General features: G+C 43.5%; 1 long non-coding RNA gene across 2 annotated transcripts in view; it reads left to right on the forward strand.

The window, feature by feature from the left end:
* Nucleotides 1-3,067: 3,067 nt before the first annotated feature.
* LOC112059853 (uncharacterized) overlaps nt 3,068-20,721 on the forward strand; it is a 95,459-nt gene continuing 77,805 nt past the window's right edge. The window contains exons 1-3 of one of the 2 annotated variants that reach the window (XR_002889116.3): nt 3,068-3,557; nt 13,730-13,819; nt 14,308-18,774. This is a non-coding gene — a long non-coding RNA (uncharacterized LOC112059853). Of the gene's footprint in view, nt 3,558-13,729; nt 13,820-14,307; nt 18,775-20,721 lie in introns of those variants that run through there. The other variant, XR_010591246.1, reaches the window with a different exon arrangement.

A 20,721-nucleotide genomic window follows, 5' to 3' on the forward strand; every position in this document is an offset into this window, starting at 1 on the left:
GAGTGCTGTTAATTTTAAGCATGTGTGTGTTTTTTTTTTTTAATCTATTTTCCTTCTTCCTGTCTTCACTCTCTCCTCTTGCTCTCCCTGTCTGTCATCTTTGAGACTCAGCTGCAGCCGAAGAGTAATACTGGGAGCGGGTCCACTTGGATTGGGTCTGGGGATGGGAACAGGACTAGAGGGAAGATGCATCAAATCCCTAAATGGCCCCAGCAGGGTTACCTGGAAAAGAGGTTGGGGGTTGTATCTGTCATTTCAGAGGTGCACCTTCTGCACAAAGGAACTTGGTTAGTGTGTGACTCACAGAGGGGTGTGCTGCTGGGCACTCAGGGGCCTCAGAGCTGGCACAGGATGGCCCTGGCTTCGTGTGGATTCTGGGGGAACTGAGGAGTTTAGAGCAATCTGACCCCCAATTAATTCCCTCTGCAGCTAGTTCTGCTTCCAAATCACTTCAGTGGGGCATTTTTTGCTATGCCATTAATTAAAAAAAATAAATACAGGGGATCAGGATGGAATTCAGCTCCTTCTTGTGGACTTCCGGAGATCAGTAGAAGGGGAGAAACCCCAGCAAGCCACTGGGGTTCACCACCCCCTCTGAGTCTTAGGCATGTCAATACGGGCTCTCCCAAAGCTCCAAGGAGCCTTAGCAAGCTTGTTAGCCCCCTCATAATTTTGGGGGCCTGATGAGTGTATGCTGGATCCTTGGGGGCCTGATGAACCAATTTGGACTTATTTGAGGTTCTAGAACTGACTTTTGGCTCATGGGGTACTGGAACCCCCTGATGCTGGGGAATGGAGGGGACCTGGAAAACGAGCTAATGATATGTCTACACTGCACGTAGCTGGCAGTGACATGTAGGGCAGGTGTAGCTACGCACTGCAGTGAAAAGCAGGCTGTGTCCACGCTGCGGTGTGTAACTACACACATCAATGAAATGCTCTGGCAGTGGTGAGGCAATGAGAGGGACACTACACTGTTAAACATAGCAGTGTAGATTGGAGAGGCACTGCTTGGGTGTGTGGAGAGCCATGTAGGGTACGTACCACAGGTTCTGGTGTGTGTTTTGCTCTAGTCCCCTAAGCAGTGCCTCACCATCTACACTGATATCTATAGCTGTGCTGTGAGGGGGAGGGGTGTGTAGTGTAGACATCCCTAAGACTCATGAGGAGGTTTGGTTGGGTCCCCAATGAGCATCCTAACGTTCACAAGAGGTGTGATGCCCTGATGAGCCTTTTAAGAATTGGAGTGTAGGGGCTGGGGACCCCTGACTACTTCATAAGGAGAGGGCCTGGACTACTTGGACTCACAGGGAGTTCAGAGTGAGGGACAGGAAAAAGTAACAGGGTGAATAGCCCAACCCCCCCAAACCAACTTCCCCTAGGTCTGCTGATATCCAAGCCCCCTGCCTGCCCCTTCTTGCAGACCTTAGGATAAATACCCAAGTCCTCTGGACATTAGTCAGTTGACAGAGAGAGAGGCACATGCCTTCATCAAAATGTATTAATTTAAATCAGTCCCTTCTACAGTGCAAACTACATCAGGTGTATAAAATATATATGCTGTGTTTGGGCATAATACAGATCCTCCTGCAATGTATATGTGCATGATAAAGATTTAAGATTTATACTAGTTACCAGCTAAGCATCCATACCCTAGTAAAAATGTCACTGAAAGCTATCCGCATACTTGGTAAATTCTGTGTTTGAGTGGTAACATTTTAGTTTCCGCATTCCTTGTGGTACGGTCTATTAATTGTAATGAAAATTTAAAGCAGGGATGGAAATTTACTGGATGTTCACACAGTGCCTAGCCCAATGAGTCCTGGCCTTGCCTATGCCTCTAGGTACTACTGCAAACTACATGCTTAATATTAATATTTGGTAATAATTTAATTAATGTGTAAGAAACATTTTTTGTATTTTATCTGGAGCCATTTAAGTCTTTCGTATCAGACCGTCATTTTGTATTACAGCGTATACCACCTTTGGTCCATCATTCATGTTATGGATGATAGAGTATTAAAACCATGTCTCAAGTTATTTTGCATTAAATTAGATTTAAAATACCAAAACCCACAAAGAGTTACTGAACTCTGTGCAAACCCCAGCCTGTTCAGTTTCATACAACTCTAGCTGAGAACTGCCACCTTTTACAAAATGATTCTATGTGGTGTATTTTTCACATTAAGAAATATATTCTCATCTTAATTTACAGGGAATTATCTTGTGTGTCTGACCACTGTTCTCGTTAAACTGTACTTTCTCCTTCCAGGAAGCTTCAACAGTTTTTCTTATGATAAGAATGTGTGTATTGTGACAAACCAACCTCAGATCAGGGTTGCAGAAAAATGCACCATGACGCAACACTGGGGATTCAGCAGGAGCCGAGTACATTACAGCTGAAAGTGTGGTTTTGAATTCCAACACAAAACGGTAGCAGGGAGCATTTAAGCATGTCTTCTTCAAAGAGTCATTAAGGCTTTCAGGTACTATTTGACCAAGTCTACTTACAGCTAGTTTAGACTGGAAATTTTCCCTAATTGCACCCACTAGTGTCCAGTCATCAGCGCAGCTGCACCACTGCTAACCCTAGAGCGGACTGACAATGCCACTATTTATACTTGTGGTACTTACTGCATTTTCAAGCATTGTAAACAGCTTTGCCTGCTTATGGTGGGGTTTGCACAGTTCAATAGACTGAGAGCTGAAAATCCTCAGTCTAGACAAACCCTCAGACTCAGCTGAGTAACTGCCTTTATCTATCAGCGTTGGTAGATCAAAGTATCCTGGGCAGGGTAGATAGCCTTTCCTTCTGCCCATGCTGCCATGGCTACACTCTATTTTTAGCATGCTAGCTTTGTCAAAGTTAGTGTGGGCACATCTCCTTGAGCTGGGAATTACTCCCCTACCCCAAGTGTGTGTGATAGAATGTCCACCCCACACTGGCAGAGAAGGGGTCAAAAGCAGCCTAGGGAGGCTGCTCAGGAAGCAGCCAATCAGGGCTCAGCAGGCTCACATAAAAGGAGCTGCAGGGAGCCCAGAGAGCTGCATGAAGATAGCACCTTGGACAGGGCGGCTGCTAGCAGGGACCAGGGGAGCTTGAGAGAGAGAGAGAGAGAGAGAGAGAGAGAGAGAGAGAGGCAGAGGCTGGCTGGCTGGCTGCTGGGACTTGCAGGCTCAAGGCCCTGAGAAGAGGGTGAAAAAGGTGCTGGGACAGTGGAGAAGTGGTCCCAGCAGAACTGGTGAGAAATTAAGAAGAGGCAGTAGGAGGATGCTAGCTACAGGGTCCCTGGGCTGGGACCTGGAGTAGTGGCTGGGCCTGGGTCATCCCCCCCTGCTCACCACTGGGGAAGTGACTAAGCTATCACTTTCAGCCCCAGAAGGTGAAAACATGAACAGTGATATGGCTGGAGGGCTGAGTCATGAAGAGGACGCTGCAGTACTTGGACTGAGGCAGGTCTGTAGGCAGTGACAATGATGGATGAGACACCACCAGGAGAGGGTGCACCGGCTAGCAGCACTAATGCCTGTGACAGCCAGCTGGAGGCTCTGCAGTGGTGAGTGAACCCTGTCACCGCGTAGACATACCCAAAATGGCTTTCAGATAGTTCCATTCATGCTCAGCTCCTGCCACTTGGAGCCCAACACAGACCAGCCATCAGGCTGAGCCCTAACTCCTATCCAACTTCCCAGAAGCATTTGCATAGCTATCGTCCGTGTACTATGATCAATGTGGCACCCTAAGAACACCCCCAAGAAAGGAGAAAGTCAAAGTAGGCCTATGTGGTTGGGAGTGTTAGTATCTCCATGAGTACTCAATTCCTACCATTGTCCTGATTCCTCACCTGTTCTTCCCCATCTTGTACTTTATTTTAAAATAAAAACACTGGGAGGCTGATACAGTACGTGTTTACTGAAAGTGCTGGAGTACAGTCTAGTAGTTAAAATAAGCAATGGCACAGGAGCAGAAATAGCAATAAGTAAATACCATGATCACAGTATATAGTTCAGCATATCTAAGAGGAACAAGGCAAGACATTAACATGGGCTTTAATATGATTTTGGATGGTATTTTGAAAGGAACTTAAGGGAGTTAGGTGTCCAGTTCCTATTAAAATTCACTGGGATTTGGGTACTTGACTCCCTTGAAAATCCCAGATCTTATCAATAATGAACTGTGTAAATCTCCAGTTAACAAACTCACCAAGCTTAGCTCTGACCTTCATACAAAGCATACTCTTATCCTAGATAATTTACAGCAAAATGCCATGCAGTCAAAATAGCAATAGAAAACTTGGAGGGCCTCTCACAGCAGAGCTCGTCATTCCAACAGCATTTCCATGAATATTAACATTCACAGCAAGATTGTAAAGGCCAGGCCATTTTTTCAGAGCTTAGGCAAGACCCCCAAGGTCAATAATGGGTCCCTTGAGGAGAGCATTCCAAAGTATAGTAATGTACCAAACACAGGTTACTGTAGTAGGCTAATATACTGCAAGGGACATTGTGGGGATTTCCAATCACAGGTTGTAAAACCTGTGGCTAAATTATCTCAAGAAGCAGCTGCATGGGCCTCTCTGAGCTCTCACGGCAGCATACTGCCAAGTAACACAGAAGTGACCATTTCACTTCCCTTCACTTGGATGATACACAGTTGTAAATCTGCACAGTATTGAATTAAAGAAAAGTAGCCGCCCTGATATTGGAATTTCCCTCCCTACATGAGGATGCGTGTCACCAGTCATTACTGCATTGCTTGCCATCCAGCAGAAAAGTTTATAGGTTCTTTAGGCTGGATACACAAGTGGGGATGTAAGTGTGGCATAGCCACATGTTGATGTACCTAACTTTTAGATGCCCGGCTGTCTAGTGGGATTCACAGCCCCAAGTTAGGTGCCCTGGCTACCCACACAATGCATGGGGAGAGTTAGATGCCTAAAAAGGGGATTCACAAAAGCCAGCAAGTTGAGCAGGGAGCCACCTAAGCTAGCCAATAGGAAATGCCAAGCAAAGGGGTGTGGCCTAAGGTCAGCCCTTCAACAGCAGTTAGGTATATAACTCTGGGCCAGAGGTAGGCCCCTATCTCCACTTGGGATTCATAGCCATGACCCCTCTCCTGGAATTGGATGCCTAAACCAGGTCAGCCCTATGTCAAGAAAAACTAAGGAGAAAGTGGTGATGTTCCCCTGCTACCCATAGCCCAATGATTAGGCCACTCCCCTGAGACGTGGGAGCCCTAGGTTCAAATCCTTCCTCTAGCAATTGTGGAGCAGGGAGTGGGACACAGGTCTCTCACATCCAGGTGAGTGCCCTAGCCCCTGGGCTATTGAGCATTTTGTGGGATGGACACACCAGCCAGCCCCACAGAATTCTGACCTGCTTGCCCCTTTCTTGTGTGAGAACACCTACCAGATCAGGTCCCACAGGCAAGATAGGAAGAGGGATGCCTAGTCTAAGAACAATTGCATGGGCATAGACTTGTGCGAGAGCTCCTGGCAGTCCATTAGCTCTGAGGTGGTGTCAGGACTTGGGCAGCTGTTTGCATGGCTGTGGGTGGAAATGTAGGCACCTATGGGGATTGAGTACTTACAGGGTATGGGGGACAGCTGGGCAGGGGATTTAAGAATGTCAGTGGTGCCTGAATATTGGATTTGTGGCTCTAGCCCTAGTCCTCTAATTAGCTGGTGTTGTGTCTCACTGAAACAATTGGGAGTTATAGGGAAGGAAGGACTGGTAGGTCCTCTCCACTCATCTCTTTTGCAACTGGTTTTCTGTGGGAGCCAGACTCCTTGATTGACTAGTCAGACCTCCTCCTCCTCCTCCTCCTCGGGCAGAATGCCACTTGCTGACGGTAATAGACAGGGGTGGAGCTGCAGAGTCATTACAAGTTGGAGTCCCTGGGCAACTGATATCAATAAGAGTGAAGTCAATGCAATTGTAGAGGCTGTATGTCATTGATGAATATCTCATTACTTTTTGGTAGCCATGTGCTGCAGCAGCCACAGGTGATTGAGAAGGTCCTGCCTAGGCATTTCCCGTGTAAAGCCTCTCTATTCCCTCCAGTATATGGCAGGATGGACTTTGAATCCTAAAGATTCATGTTCACAACTGAAATGAACCAAAACATAAAGGTAGCTGGATTGTGGGCTGCAATCTGATGACTTATTGTCTTGCTGGTTTAGGAGCTGCCCACAGAAACAGCAGACTGCTAGGAGTACTATTAAGAAAGAGGGTTAAACAAAAGTCAAAACTGCTTGGGAAATACTCAATTTAAAAGTGTACAGTGTTTCTAAGCTCTCTGGCTTAATAATGTTTGTTTGCAGAAGAAATTCATTGAGTAACATTTATTATTATTGTTTTCTCAGCCTTGTTACTTCTTGTCTTGCTCAGATTCCCCTCTTGGCACTCAGCTCTGGCTTTGAAACTGCATCCAGACCCTGCAATATTTCATAAAAAATGCCTTGTTTATCTGTTATGAAATATACTTTAAGAGATTGCAATATATCTGTTAGCATCCAGAGGTGTTCCCAAAATACTTGCATCACAAGCAAATACAATGCATTGGGATGCCTTTCTCCGAATTACCTCTGCTAATTCATCCCAAGATAGATCATTGCTTGCTGATCAGTTTATCTGATGCTGAAACATCATTCTTGGAACTATGGGACTCTATGTGAAAGGACTTTTAGGGGTACTTGTTACTTTTGCCCCATGACAGTAGGTGGCAACAATGCTTCTTTTGCTGGCTAATGGGAACCCCTTATAGATACCATATAAAGATATGCATGAGACCCTAAGCTGAACTATGCCATGGCTATTATGGCAAGCAGGTTGTTTACAGCATGGAACTGCCCTGCTTGTTCTCCTCCCTTCCACTTTGCACTTGTTTGCACTTTACTTAACCATGTAAAATGGCATTTCTGAAAAAAACATTTTTCATTCAGAGGACTAGATTCATAAGCAGGATTTAAGCACCTAACCGTCCCTTTAGGTAGAGCCCTGCGCGGATACAAATTTATATCCATGGATATCCGCATCCGCAGATATAAATCTGTATCTGCGGGGCTGCGGGCGATACGGTCATGCCGTAAGAGCTGCCAGTGTGGGGCGTGCCTCCTGGGAGTGGTGGCCCCAAGTTCTGCTCCTTTTGCCACTGCAGTTCCCAGGAGAGTCCTGCAGTTCCACCGGTACTGATTTATATCCACATCTGCGGCTATATATAAATTTGTATCCGCGCAGGGCTCTACCTTTAGGTGCATAGGTCCAACTTTTAAGTATTAGTGGCATTCAAAACCACTGCTCAGCTGCCCCTAATCACCACAGGTACCTAAATTTCTGCCTGTGGGCATGCAGATAGCTGCCAATGTGTTGATTCTGCCCCCAGAGCTAACAAGCTTCTGAGAATCCTTGCTCACGCCTAATCCCGGTGGGATTCTCAAACTATTAATGGCTTGGCTGTAGGTATAGCGAGCATACTGATCAAATGTGCAGATGAGACAAAGCTAGGGGGAGTTGCCAACACTTTGAGAATAGAGCTAAAATTCAGAGGGATCTTGATAAATTGGAGAATGGGCCTATAGACAACAAAATGAAATTCAGCAAAGACAAAAGTAAGCTGCTACACTTTAGGGAAGAAAAACCAAATGCTTGAATACAGAATGGGAGATAACGGGCTTGGCAGCAGCATTGCTGAGAAGGATCTGGGAATTATGGTGGATCACAACCTCAACATGAGTCAGCAATGTGATGCTGTTTCAAATAAAAGCAAATACAGTTTTAGGCTGCATTAACAGAAGCAATGTATGCAAGTCATGGGAGGTGATAGTACTACTCTACTCTGCACTGGTTAGGCCTCAGCTAGAGTACTATGTCCGATTTTGGTTGCCCAGGTATAGAAAGGATGTGGAATACTGGAAAGGATCCAGAGGTGAGTGTTACCCGTTTTTCCTGTTACTTTGGGGTATGCTCATTTATTAGGGTTACTCTTCTGGGTGGGGGGAGGAGCTGTACTTCTATCAATGTACTGCTTACCCACTAAAGCTTATGCTCCCAGTACTTCTGTTAGTCTCAAAGGTGCCACAGGACCCTCTGTTGCTTTTTACAGATTCAGACTAACACGGCTACCCCTCTGATACAATGTACTGCTTGTGTCACTTGTGTTCTCATACACAGCTCTACTTTTCCCTGCTGTCAGTTCCCGCCCAGTGGAGATATCCTGCAGGACCTAGGTTCCCCGGGGCTGGGTTCTTCCAGCCCCAGACTCAGATAAACACACACACATTAACAGAGCGCGTCTGCGAGGACCGGGTTAATCAGCACTCCCAAGCTGACCCCTGATATGTCCCTGGACTCAGCAGGCTGGGTCGAGCAGCACTTCCAAGCTGTCACCCTCCTATACCATGGGCACCGCACTGGAATAGAGTACACCTGAGCAGGCTGGGTTGAGCAGCACTTTCAATCTGCCACCCTCATATATCCCAGGTTTAGCACATCCCTATCCCCACTTTCACGTTACAATGTTTCTGTAAGTAATCACTTGATGAGCAAATCCCATAGGATTTTGGGGCTCTGCAGGGATATTTTAGCTTAGGTATGAGGAGCGTTGAAGCAGAGCGAATGAGGAAACCAAAAAACACCCATGGGGGAGGGGGGAGAGAAAAGCAACCAGCTTAACCATGAAAGTTATTTATTGCCAGGTAATAACCATAGGGAAGCCAAACAAACAAAACAGTTATAATATTAAATCTAACTTCAATTGATTATAAAACTCAGGTGTAGAAACTGTAACTGATTACACAAGTCAGGGTCAGAAGGCTATACAGAGAGAGAGAGAGAGAGCGCGAGCTGGGTTCTCATCAGTCCGTGAAGCTTGAATCGATCAGGGGTCCCAGGTGGTGGTGGTAGCTGAGGGCCCAGAGTGTTGGAGACAGGCAGAGGCCCCCAGCACAATAGTCAGGAGAAGATGAAGTCCCAATGGAACTGATGCAGATTTTGGATCCAGGCATCAGAACATTTACTTGAGCATGGGTAGGGGTTTTTGTAGAGAAACACCAATGGTTCAAGGGAGAACACTAGATTTTTTTTTTTATGTGTAAACTGATGGCGCAAGGGCGTATACCATAGTTGTTTTGTTCAGGCTAGACAGTGGGAGCTGATCATTCCTGGCTATGGGTGTTGTTCCTTGGAGGGAGCTCACAGTGCAATTAGGGAGCTTCACTATTTTGGATGCCAATAAAGGATTTATTATTAGAATTGGTCTGATAACTACTGAGCTGGGTGTGTGCAGGTGTAGGTTCATTAACATCTGGAGCAGAGATTCGCCCATTATGCAGTGTTTCCCTGCTTTTCTGGTCCCAGAGTTCCATGCAGTTCTTGCCTTGGAATTTCTGTACTCCATTCTGTATGCTAATGGAGATGCCTCCTTGTCCCATCTTTGATGCCAATGAGGCTAGGGGAGTTTCCTTAATCCTGTCACCCTTATCCCACAGGTTTAGGTGAGTCTCCCACTGCCTTTTCATTGCTTTTGTAAGTCTTTCTTCTGATCAGTTTTGGTTCAAGCAGAGGCTGGAGGGGGGAAGGTCTTTCGTGAGTCAGACTGCTGGGTACTGCGCCCTGGTTCCCCAAGAACACAGAGCTGCTAGGTAACACTAGTGACAAAGATGATGAGAGGGATGGAATGCAACCCATACCAGCAAAGAATGAAGGAATGGGGTATGTTTAGTTTGGAAAAGAGGAGATTGAAGGGGGATGTTAGGCGGCTCTCCCTTCACCCCCTCCCTTGGTTCTTGTCTCACAGACAGAAAGCAGAAGTCCGAAGTGCAGGCAATGCAATGTTTATTTGGGTTAGTTTCAAGCAAGCGTATCCATAGCGCTGATGCTGCAAAGCCTTATTTTCCAGTGTCCCCTTCACCCCCCTCCTTAGGGGGGAGGGATAGCTCAGTGGTTTGAGCATTGGCCTGCTAAACCCAGGGTTGTGAGTTCAATCCTTGAGGGGTCCACTTGGGGATCTGGGGCAAAATCAGTACTTGGTCCTGCTAGTGAAGGCAGGGGGCTGGACTCGATGACCTTTCAAGGTCCCTTCCAGTTCTAGGAGATGGGATATCTCCATTATATATATATATATATATTAACAGGCATAAATATACCTGTAATACACACCCCTAGTCCTACCTCTTTCAATGTATGGTCATGTTCTGTTTTGGGAAGGGGGTCATGAGTCTGGACTCTTCGTCCCACCTCTTTTGTATCCCATGGGAGGGTTAAGGAGTGAGGTTGTGCACTGGCCAAGGCCAGGCTTTTCTTTGGCTTTTAGTGTTTCTTATGCCTCCCTCCCCCGATCCCTCTTGCCCCTGCTAACTGGTTTCTTGACCTGGGCTTGAGAGAGGAGCCAGGCAGCCTTTCAGTGTATGATCATATATTACATTCCCACCATGCCCAGTAACATGAACTTTAACCGTTCTTATCTGTTCCCATTATACTAACAAACCCATCTAGCCAGGCAGAAGCAATACACACAGTGTCTTTGTCCTTTGTTCGCACATTTGTAAAGATATAAGTGTATCAAAAATCAAACGGGCAAACAAGACCCAAAATTCTATCTCAGGTGAAGATACAGGCCTGAATCCTACATTATCACTAGCACTCCTAACAGGGGACATGATTGCGGCCTTCAAATACTTAAAAGGCTGCCATAAAAAAGATGGAGGAAAGTTGTTCTCTCTTGCCCCAGAGGGCAGGATAAGAGGCAATGGGAACAAACTACAGCAAAATGTGGTTTGTAGACCCAATGTGTGAACACTTTGGGTATGTCTACTCTACAATAAAAAACCTGCAGTGGGCCCGTCCCAGTTGAAACAGGCTTGCGGGGCTCAGGCTAAGGCACTGTTTAAGTGCAGTTTGGGCTAAGGCTGGTGCCTGAGGTCTGGGACCTACCCCATAGTGGGGTCCTAGAACCTGGGCTCCAACCCAAGCCCAAACGTCTACACTGCAATTAAACACCCTCTTAGCCTGAACCCTGCGAGCTTGAGTCAGCTGGCATGGGCCATCTGCGGGTGTTTAATTGCACTATAGACATACCTTTGAGTTTTAAAATTCAGCCTATAGCTGCCCTCAACTTCAATATAAGAAGAAAGGCCTTTGCATACTACAAATCCCAGGGTGTAGTGCTCCAGTTTGATCTAAATAGATCTGTGAAGGTTACATTTCTGCATTTAAAATAATGGTGGCTACAATGTTCATGTAACTCAGGCACGTCTCTCTGGCTCCAGTAAGCTGCCAGTGCAGCTCTTGATTGGGCAAAGTTTGAACAGTCTTGCCTCTTAAACACCTCCTGATAGCTGAGATTATATATTAGTTGTGTTTTGACTTTGGAATGCAAGAGTTTGTATTGGAAGTCACATAATTTCTTTAGGCCTACCAGTGTGCCATTCAAAAGGAATGATTTATTTTTAAATGTAAATTAGATCCTGTGTGTGATTAGCACCAAGTTCAAGTGCCTTACACAAGGACTAAAACCTGGCAATACTGACATGAAAAGGGGTTAATAGATGGCACAAACTAATTTCTTTTAAAATTATTTAAGGAAATATAAATGTCTTGGAATTAACTTTTTAATTTTTGTTTTTCATGAAAAGTTGGATCCCTATTGTTCAGCAATAAATTTAAATAATAAAGGGTAGGAAAAATCAGTGACAAAAATAGTCTGTTTCAGAGAGTTGGGCAGGTATAAATGGGAAAAGGAGATTCTGGGGGAAGATGTGTTAAACCTGACAAGGAAGTGATGCTAGCAAACTCACAAAAACTGAAATCATGGAAGGCTACTAACAATAATGTTGCACTCAGGTTGCAAACTCTACAACTAATCCTACAGACTTCAGTGAGAGTGTTCATGCAGAATGGTGCTATTCAATGTGAATAAGGGTATCTCAATTTGTCACAATAATATTAAGAATGTCAACAGTAAAGTGTGGAGTGAGGAGGCCACTTGCATGTGACCAAGGAAAGGAAGGAGAGAGAGAAATTTAAAGACCAACTGTTGTATAATCCATTAACAAATATAAAATCTCAATGGAGAGGAGGGGATATTTTAGCAAAAGTGGTATGGTATTCTGCATTGCAATCTGGCGTTTTCAAAGAGCACCTGTCACCATGAGAGGGGACCACGTTCTTCTCTCATTTATACTGGTGGAATACTATTGAGTTTAAGGGGGCTTGTAATTCTGTAGTTCAGAGGGGAATCTGGCCCAGCATATAGAAATTGTGTTAAATGTAGATAATTTATTACCAGTAATCCAAAATTTCTCTTATTCTGCTGTCATTTTAAACTCAAAGCACTGTTCTTGCAAGGACCCTTGGATTTTGGGTCAGCACCTAATTGTATTAGTATAATTATACGCAATATAGAAAATCCTATCTATGCTTCAATGGAAGTGAAGTGTATACGTGTCTAATCTCTCTCTCTCTTTCTCTCTCACAAACACACCCTTCCACTGAGACACAAATATTAGGGCTGTCAACCAATTAAAAAAATTAATCGTGATAAATCGCACTGTTAATAATAGAATACCATTTATTTAAATAGTTTTGGATATTTTCTACATTTTCAAATATATTGATTTCAATTACAACACAGAATACAGTGCTCACTTTATATTTATGATTACAAATATTTGCACTGTAAAAAATATTTTTCAATTAATCTAATACAAGTACTGTAGTGCAATCTCTTTATCATGAAAGTTGAACTTACGAAGGTAGAATGATGCACAAAAAATTACTGCATTCAAAAATAAAACAATGTAAAACCTTAGAGCCTACAAGTCCACTCAGTCCTATTTCTTGTTCAGCCAATCGCTAAGACAAACAAGTTTGTTTACATTTGCAGGAGATAATGCTGCCTGCTTCTTGTTTACAATATCACCTGAAAGTGAGAACAGGCATTCGCATGGCACCGTTGTAGCCGGCATTTCAAGGTATTTATGTGCAGGATGCACTAAAGATTCATATGTCCCTTCATGCTTCAACGACCGTTCCAGAAGACATGCGTCCATGCTGATAACAGGTTCTGCTCAATAACCATCTAAAGCAGTGCGGTCTGACGCATGTTCATTTTCATCATCTGAGTCAGATGCCACCAGCAGAAAGGTTGATTTTCTTTTTTGGTGGTTCGGGTTCTGTAGTTTCCGCATGGAGTGTTGCTCTTTTAAGACTTCTGAAAGCATGCTCCACACCATGTTCATCTCAGATTTTGGAAGGCACTTCAGATTCTTAAACCTTGGGTCGAGTGATGTAGTGATCTTTAGAAATCTCACATTGGTACCTTCTTTGCGTTTTGTTAAATCTGCAGTGAAAGTGTTCTTAAAATGAACATCATGTGCTGGGTCATCATCCAAGACTGCTATAACATGAAATATATGGCAGAATGTGGGTAAAACAGAGTAGGAGACATACAATTCTCCCCCAAGGAGTTCAGTCACAAACGTAATTAATGCTTTTTTTTTTTTTAAATGAGCATCATCAGCATGGAAGCATGTCTTCTGGAATGGTGGTTGAAGCACGAAGGGGCATATGAATGTTTAGCATAACTGGCACGTAAATACCTTGCAATTGCCATTCAGGTCCATCTACAACTACAGCAGAGCGGATTTATATTAAATCTCAGGAACAACTTCCTAACTGTAAAAACCTTTGGTCTGACCCGGTACAGCCTTTCTTATGTTCTTATGTTTAGGGCACCACCTGAGATGCAGAAGACCTAGATTCAAGTCCCTGCTCCAAATCAGTCAGAGCAGAGGGGTGAAAATATTCTCCCACATCCCAGGTAAGTGCCCTGATCACTGGGCTCTTGGCTAAAATGTGTCTCTCTCTCTCTCTCCCTCTGGGTTTTCCAAAGCAGGGGCTTATCTGGCTTAGGTATTTGACTCCAAGAGAGGGTGTGAATCTGAATGGAGACGGATGCCTCCCTCTGGCCCATCAGTTAGGTGCCTAAGTATCTTTGAGGATCTGGGACTAAATCCTGCCCCTTGCTTCTACATTACATTCTTGGCTGTGGTAGTTGGCTTCCTGCACAGCTTGCTGGTTATTGAGTCCTGGTCTACACTACAGAGTTAAGTCAATGTAAGACAGCTTACATCAGCCTCGCTCTACACAAGTCTACAGTAAAACGTAGCTCCCACCAATGTAACTCGCCTACTACGCTGACTTAACTCCACCTCCACCAGAGGCGTAGAGCTTAAGTCGATGTAGTTAGGTCGACGCAGTGTCAGTGTAGACACTGCATTGCTTACATCGTCTGTTGCTGTCTTTCAGAAACCTTCCCATAATGCCCCATGCTGGCAGTTAAATCAATGCAAGCGCTCCTGCTGAGGACATTCTCCGCTGACTCAAGGAGCGTAGTGTGGATGTGTAAAACCAATTCAATTATTGCAGTTGCTGTAACTCGATGTAACTTAGGAAGATGTGGTTCACAAGCCATGCTCTCGCTTAAATTTGGATCATGCTATGAAAATGTTGGAGAACCCTGATGTACAGTATGCAGTGTAGCCTCAAAGAAAAATCATCTTCTTAAAGGTTTATATATATAAATATATATAATATAGCCTTAATGGGCTCAGTCCTGCATTCTTGTGCACTCCAAAGTGCCACTGACTTCAGTAAGAGTTTAACATTCGCAAGGAATGCAGAATTGGTAACAATGTTTGTTTAAAATGTTGGTAGGAAATGAATGGATAAAGTGCATGATGGCTTCCTGAAGTATCCTGTCCATGGTAGATCATAATAAAATCACTTGGTGCTGTGGCATATAGATGCTAATGAGCTTAAGTTCCTTTTTTCTATGATTTGCTCTTAGAACAGCAAATTATTAGAACTACAGCTGTTCAGAACAGTTTGAAAGTTGTGATAGAAAACAGCAAAAATGTTTTATGGAATTTTTCAAAGAATTCTTTGATCAGCTCTAATTACAAAAAAGTATACCTTGCTGCTGAAAGCAACTGATCCTGTTTAATCAGTTAAAACTTCCTATATAGATTATCACTAATCATTGTTTACTTAGTTACAAAAATACAGTACTATGTTGTATTAGAATTAAAAAATGTCACTGGAAAAGACCAGCTCTCCCCCCTAAAGATTTAAAACATTCAAAAAGCTTCCCAGCCTTAAAAATGCCTACATCCCATCTCTCCAACTAACCCTGATCCCAAGAACAAGCCTGGTAAAACAGGTGAGTATTCTTTGTGGACAGAATGCCATCAAATCCAAAGTATGGTAGACCAAAGGATAAGCAAGTTTTCATAGTCAAGGTATTTAGAGACTGTGTTTCTATAATTGTGATAGAAGAATATACAGGAAAAAAATCTGAAATTGCATTGTAATTACTTAAACTTCAGACATTAGTGTCACTCATATCAATCCTCTATCACCATTTTCTCAACGTTTTAACTAGTTCATCAGACTGATAAAATCTCTTCTATGGATGTCTAAAAAGAAAAAGGAATGTCAGATTTATGTGCAAAAATTACTTTGGAAGTGTGACTATTTAAAACAGGATGAGTCAATAGCCTACAGCTAGCACAACTGGTGCACAAGAACTGGCTCACAAAGCAAGACCAGCATTTTTTGCTGATGAGTTTTAAGTATGTCAGAAAAAAACAATTTAACAAGTGTTTTCTTTTTTGAGAGATGTGGTCTAAGTGAGGGACATGGCACCAGGAACTCCTGTGTTCTACCACTTGCTCAGAATCTGACTTCCTCTGTGGCTTTTCTTAAGTCAGTTAACTTCTCTCTGCCTCCGATTCTACTCCTCTAGAATTGAGTTAATAACATGCTTTCCTCAGCCATGCTGGGTGGATTATGAACTAGAGTCACAAAGGTATTTAAATGTTGCAACACTCTTTTGGAGTAGGGACTTGAATCTGACTTTTCCACATCCCTCCTGAGAGCCCTGACCACTGACCTATAGAGTCAATATTTCTCCTGCTTTCTAGCACAGTGTATTTTTAATTCTTTATACAGCTCCAGCAGGAGCCAGAGAGAGCCCCGTCCCCCTCAGAGATCCAATAGCCAGATGGTTAGGGCACTCAGCTGGGAGATGGGATACCTGGGTTTAAGTTGTGGTTTCAAATCTGGCAACATGGGATTTGAAAACAGGTCTCCTACATCTCAGGGGAATGCTTCAACCACTAGGCTATTGTCTGTTCTGATGAACACACATGTGCACCAGCCAGCCCCCAAAAGTCCAGATCTGCTTTCCCCAGCTGGCTTCTGGGTGGATTAGGTGTGCTCAGAGCACACCTACCAGAGCTGGTCCTGCAGGCAAGATGGGTAGGAGAACACCTAGTCTGAGAGTCCTACTGAGGCTTATGCATGACTAGGGGTCCAAGCAGTTTGTTCACTGTGGAGCGGTATCAGAATGTAGGCAGCTTTGGATATGCCCACAGCTGGAAATTTAATTGCCGATGAGGATTTAGACACCTATGACTTAGGTGGCAGTTGAGTGCTGGATTGTGAATGTCAGTGGTGCCCAAGAATTGGATTTAGGCATCTCAGGAGGTAGGTGACTAAGTACCATTGTGAATCTGGCTCTATGCATTGATTTATTGTGTACCTATCATGCACTGTCTAGATACAGTTACAAAAATTAAAAATGGACCAAATTTATAACTGATCTGCGCTGTCTTGTGTAAGTCTTCTGGGGGTATCTATGGGTCAAAATTCTGCTGGGGAACAGCTTGCCACCTCAGTTACAGTGGGTTAAGGGAAAATTCTTAGATGCTGTAAACTTAGTTGCAAGGAGAGGGGAACAGGCTGGTACAGTGCCAAAAAAAAAAAAAAAAAGGCAGTGTGAACATGAGGGGCAAGACAATGCTGATGCAGTGGCTGTCTGGATACCCGCTTGTTGGCAGAACTCTTATGGTCGGGGGCTTTATCAAACATTTAAAGCTGACCCCTTCCTCGCACCAACTTTGCTGCAATTGGCCCAGTTTCTAGGATACCTGCAAGATACAAGGCACTATGTACATGTTTATTATTTATTATCATTATAAAAACTTAGGGGGTTTTAAAAAAAACTATAGTCCTATGATAATCCAGTAACTGTTCCAACACCACTTTTGGGATACATCAGGCCTATTTCTGTCATCAACGATTAAGGGAAAAAAACACTGGGTTTTCTTTTGCACAATATTCTCTCTCTCAGTAATGAAGGGCAGACATAACCTCAATGTTTAGTGACTTAAAGTGTTCTAGGATCCCTGTAGGTTGAAATGATTTGCAAGGTTTTTCATTCTAGCAGTTCTCTTTTGGCTGGGATTTTAATGGATCTTAAGGGAATTAGGGATCCAACTCCCTCAGGTACCTTTGAAAATCCCAGTTTCTGGTGGTTTGGTCTTCCTATTTTTAGTATGTTCAGGGTCATCAGTGTGTTACTATCACTTGAGATTGGGGACATGTTACCAGAAACTTCTCTGAATTTGGACTGTCCAGAGAAAGCTCCCATTAGCATCTATATTCTGAGCAGTACTATGATTGCTTGATCAGTTTCTTTCAGACCTAGAACAGCATTACTTTAAAATGTGTGTGCGCCTTATTCAGCCTTATTATGCAAATTTAGTATAAAATAGCACAGATGAGTCCAGTACATCTGGAAAACAAAACAGGCTGATTAAGAACTATTTACTGGCAACATTTTCAATAACATGTCTCCAAAGTGAAGCTTTCATTTGTCTTATAAAACAGCCCTACTTAATTTTTCTCTGTAAGGGCATTTGTGACATGTGTACTAAGCATGCTACATTAATATGTTGTATAAGTCAAAGTTAAACATCTGTTAAAAGGCTATTCCCAGAGAATGGAAATTAACCAATGATGCGGTGTTGAGAAGGCTAAAAATGGCTACTGATATACTTTTAGATGAATTATTACATTTCAGCAGTTGCTAACAATCCAGTTTTAGGGGGACAAATCCATTTCCCAGATCAGTTTTGATGACTAGATGTTATCATGCTAAACACCCTATAAATGTGGTAGATTACACAGTAATATTACGACTACTTAACTCTGATTCAGCACAAAACTAGAATAGATCAAATATTTGACTTCTGCATATAAATGCATGCAAACATGAAGTTTGTGTATGCTTGCCTGTTCAGATTCTGACACTTCCTTGTCAGACTCCTTCCACTGGCTCCACTTTGCCCTGCATGTTAAGTTCAAACCTCATGTTAGCCTATCGAGCGCTCAACTCAACTCTACCCCTACCTATTTGTATAAACTCACCTCCTACCCTGTTCCCTCCCACTGCTTTTCCAATGGCAACAACCTTTGTTTCCTCCTCCTAGTCCCTTCTCCTTGACTTTTTCTGTTTGTCTCATGTCAATCCCTGTTGCCAAGCTGTTTTCTTCCTATTCAAATCCTTCCTAAACACCCACTGCTTCTATGTTGCCCACAAGAAGTGAGTAAATTTAGACACACCAATAAAGAGATTAATGGAGTCATTTATACATGCGCAGTAACTGATCTTATTTGTGTTACCCACATGACACATCAAGTGGAAGTCTATTTATGTGATCTATAGAGCACCTACTATGTACTGTACCTTTTATTTACCTTTCAGTTTCTGATAACTAGTGATAAGCGTCTATTTCTGTGTATTTAACCATAAACTTACCTATGGGTGGATGAGCGGGTGGGGGGAATAATCAGACATGTCATAGCTAAAGGACCAGCCATTTTTCAGTCATTTACATTTTTATTGCTATAAAGTATGCTCATTCTTCGATCATGGAAATCTCCAGAGGCAGGTATAAATCAGTGTAGAGATAATGAGGTTAGTTCAATCAGGGAGGGTGAGGTGCTCTGCTAGCAGTTGAGGTGTGAACATATATAACATTGGTGGCCGGTCTGTGAAAGTGAGGGATCATTGTCCAGGATGGGTTGTAGATCACTGATGATGCGTTGAGAGGTTTAAGCTGAGGACTGTAGGTGATGGCCAGTGGAGTTCTGTTGGTTTCTCTTCTGGGCCTGTCTTGTAGCAGGAGGCTTCTGGGTACACGTCTGGCTCTGTTGATTTGTTTCTTTATTTCCTTGTGTGGGTATCGTAGTTTTGAGAATGCTTGGTGAAGATCTTGTAGGTGTTGGTCTCTGTCTGAGGGGTTGGAGCAGATGCGATTGTACCTCAAGGTAGTACCTTGGGAGGCAGGCCAGTCCTCGCCCACAGACAACCTGCCAACCTTAAGCATATTCTCACCAGCAACCACGCACCGCACCATAACAACTCTAACTCAGGAACCAACCCATGCAACAAACCTCGATGCCAACTCTGCCCACATATCTACACCAGCAACACCATCACAGGACCTAACCAGATCAGCTACAATATCACCGGCTCATTCACCTGCACGTCCACCAATGTTATATATGCCATCATATGCCAGCAATGCCCCTCTGCTATGTACATTGGCCAAACTGGACAGTCACTACGCAAGAGGATAAATGGACACAAGTCAGATATCAGGAATGGCAATATACAAAAACCTGTAGGAAAACACTTCAACCTCCCTGGCCACACAATAGCAGATGTAAAGGTAGCCATCTTACAGCAAAAAAACTTCAGGACCAGACTCCAAAGAGAAACTGCTGAGCTCCAGTTCATTTGCAAATTTGACACCATCAGATCAGGATTAAACAAAGACTGTGAATGGCTATCCAACTACAGAAACAGATTCTCCTCCCTTGGTGTTCACACCTCAACTGCTAGCAGAGCACCTCACCCTCCCTGATTGAACTAACCTCATTATCTCCACACTGATTTATACCTGCCTCTGGAGATTTCCATTACTTGCATCTGAAGAAGTGAGGTTCTTACCCACGAAAGCTTGTGCTCCCAGTACTTCTGTTAGTCTCAAAGGTGCCACAGGACCCTCTGTTGCTTTTTACAGATTCAGACTAACACGGCTACCCCTCTGATACTTCAATCATGGAGGCACTATTTGGATTCTGAATGACACTGAATCAGACTATGAATGCCTCACTCCCACTGCTGAGGCACACAAATCAATTGGGATGACTTGTATGAATTACCAATGTGAACAAAGATTTCACAATCTGTCCCATTACATTTAAATCCTTATTGCAAGTAACTTTGAGGCAGTTGCCTTGAGAAACCTCTGTTTCACTAAAGAAACCTGCTTTAAAGAAAACAAACTTTTCTCCTCCATCTCTGGGCTGCGTGCTTCAATTTAGTACAAAAGAATTAAAAATAGTCTCTATGAAATGGGATTACCTATATGAGTAGGAACTACTGTGCAAATAAATGCATGGTCAGTTGCTGTGCTCATGCTTTGAGGCAAGTGAAGGGCACCTTCACATATAATAATTATCTGTTGTTTGGGTGGTTTTAGCTCTTTCCGTTATTTTAAGGCCATCAGTGAAAGCAGCAGTGTGGAAAGTCTGAACATGTCAGATTGTGATAATAATGGAGAAATTTCCTTTAATGTCTACAGGGGAAAGTCATACCAGTATGCCAAAAGTATGAATTTGAACCATTATAATTATACTGGTTAAAAAAAAAAAAAACACGCAGACACTTTAAACTAGGTTTTTTCAATTTAGCTTGTGTCACTTGGGGAGGAGCTTCAGCTAAACCAAAGAGCACCACCATGCTTATACTGATTCAGAGTATCTGGGGGGGGGGAAGGGGCGAGAGGACGGTGTTATACCTCCACA

The sequence above is a fragment of the Chrysemys picta genome, chromosome 1 (assembly GCF_011386835.1).
Source record: "Chrysemys picta bellii isolate R12L10 chromosome 1, ASM1138683v2, whole genome shotgun sequence".
NCBI lineage: Eukaryota > Metazoa > Chordata > Testudines > Emydidae > Chrysemys > Chrysemys picta.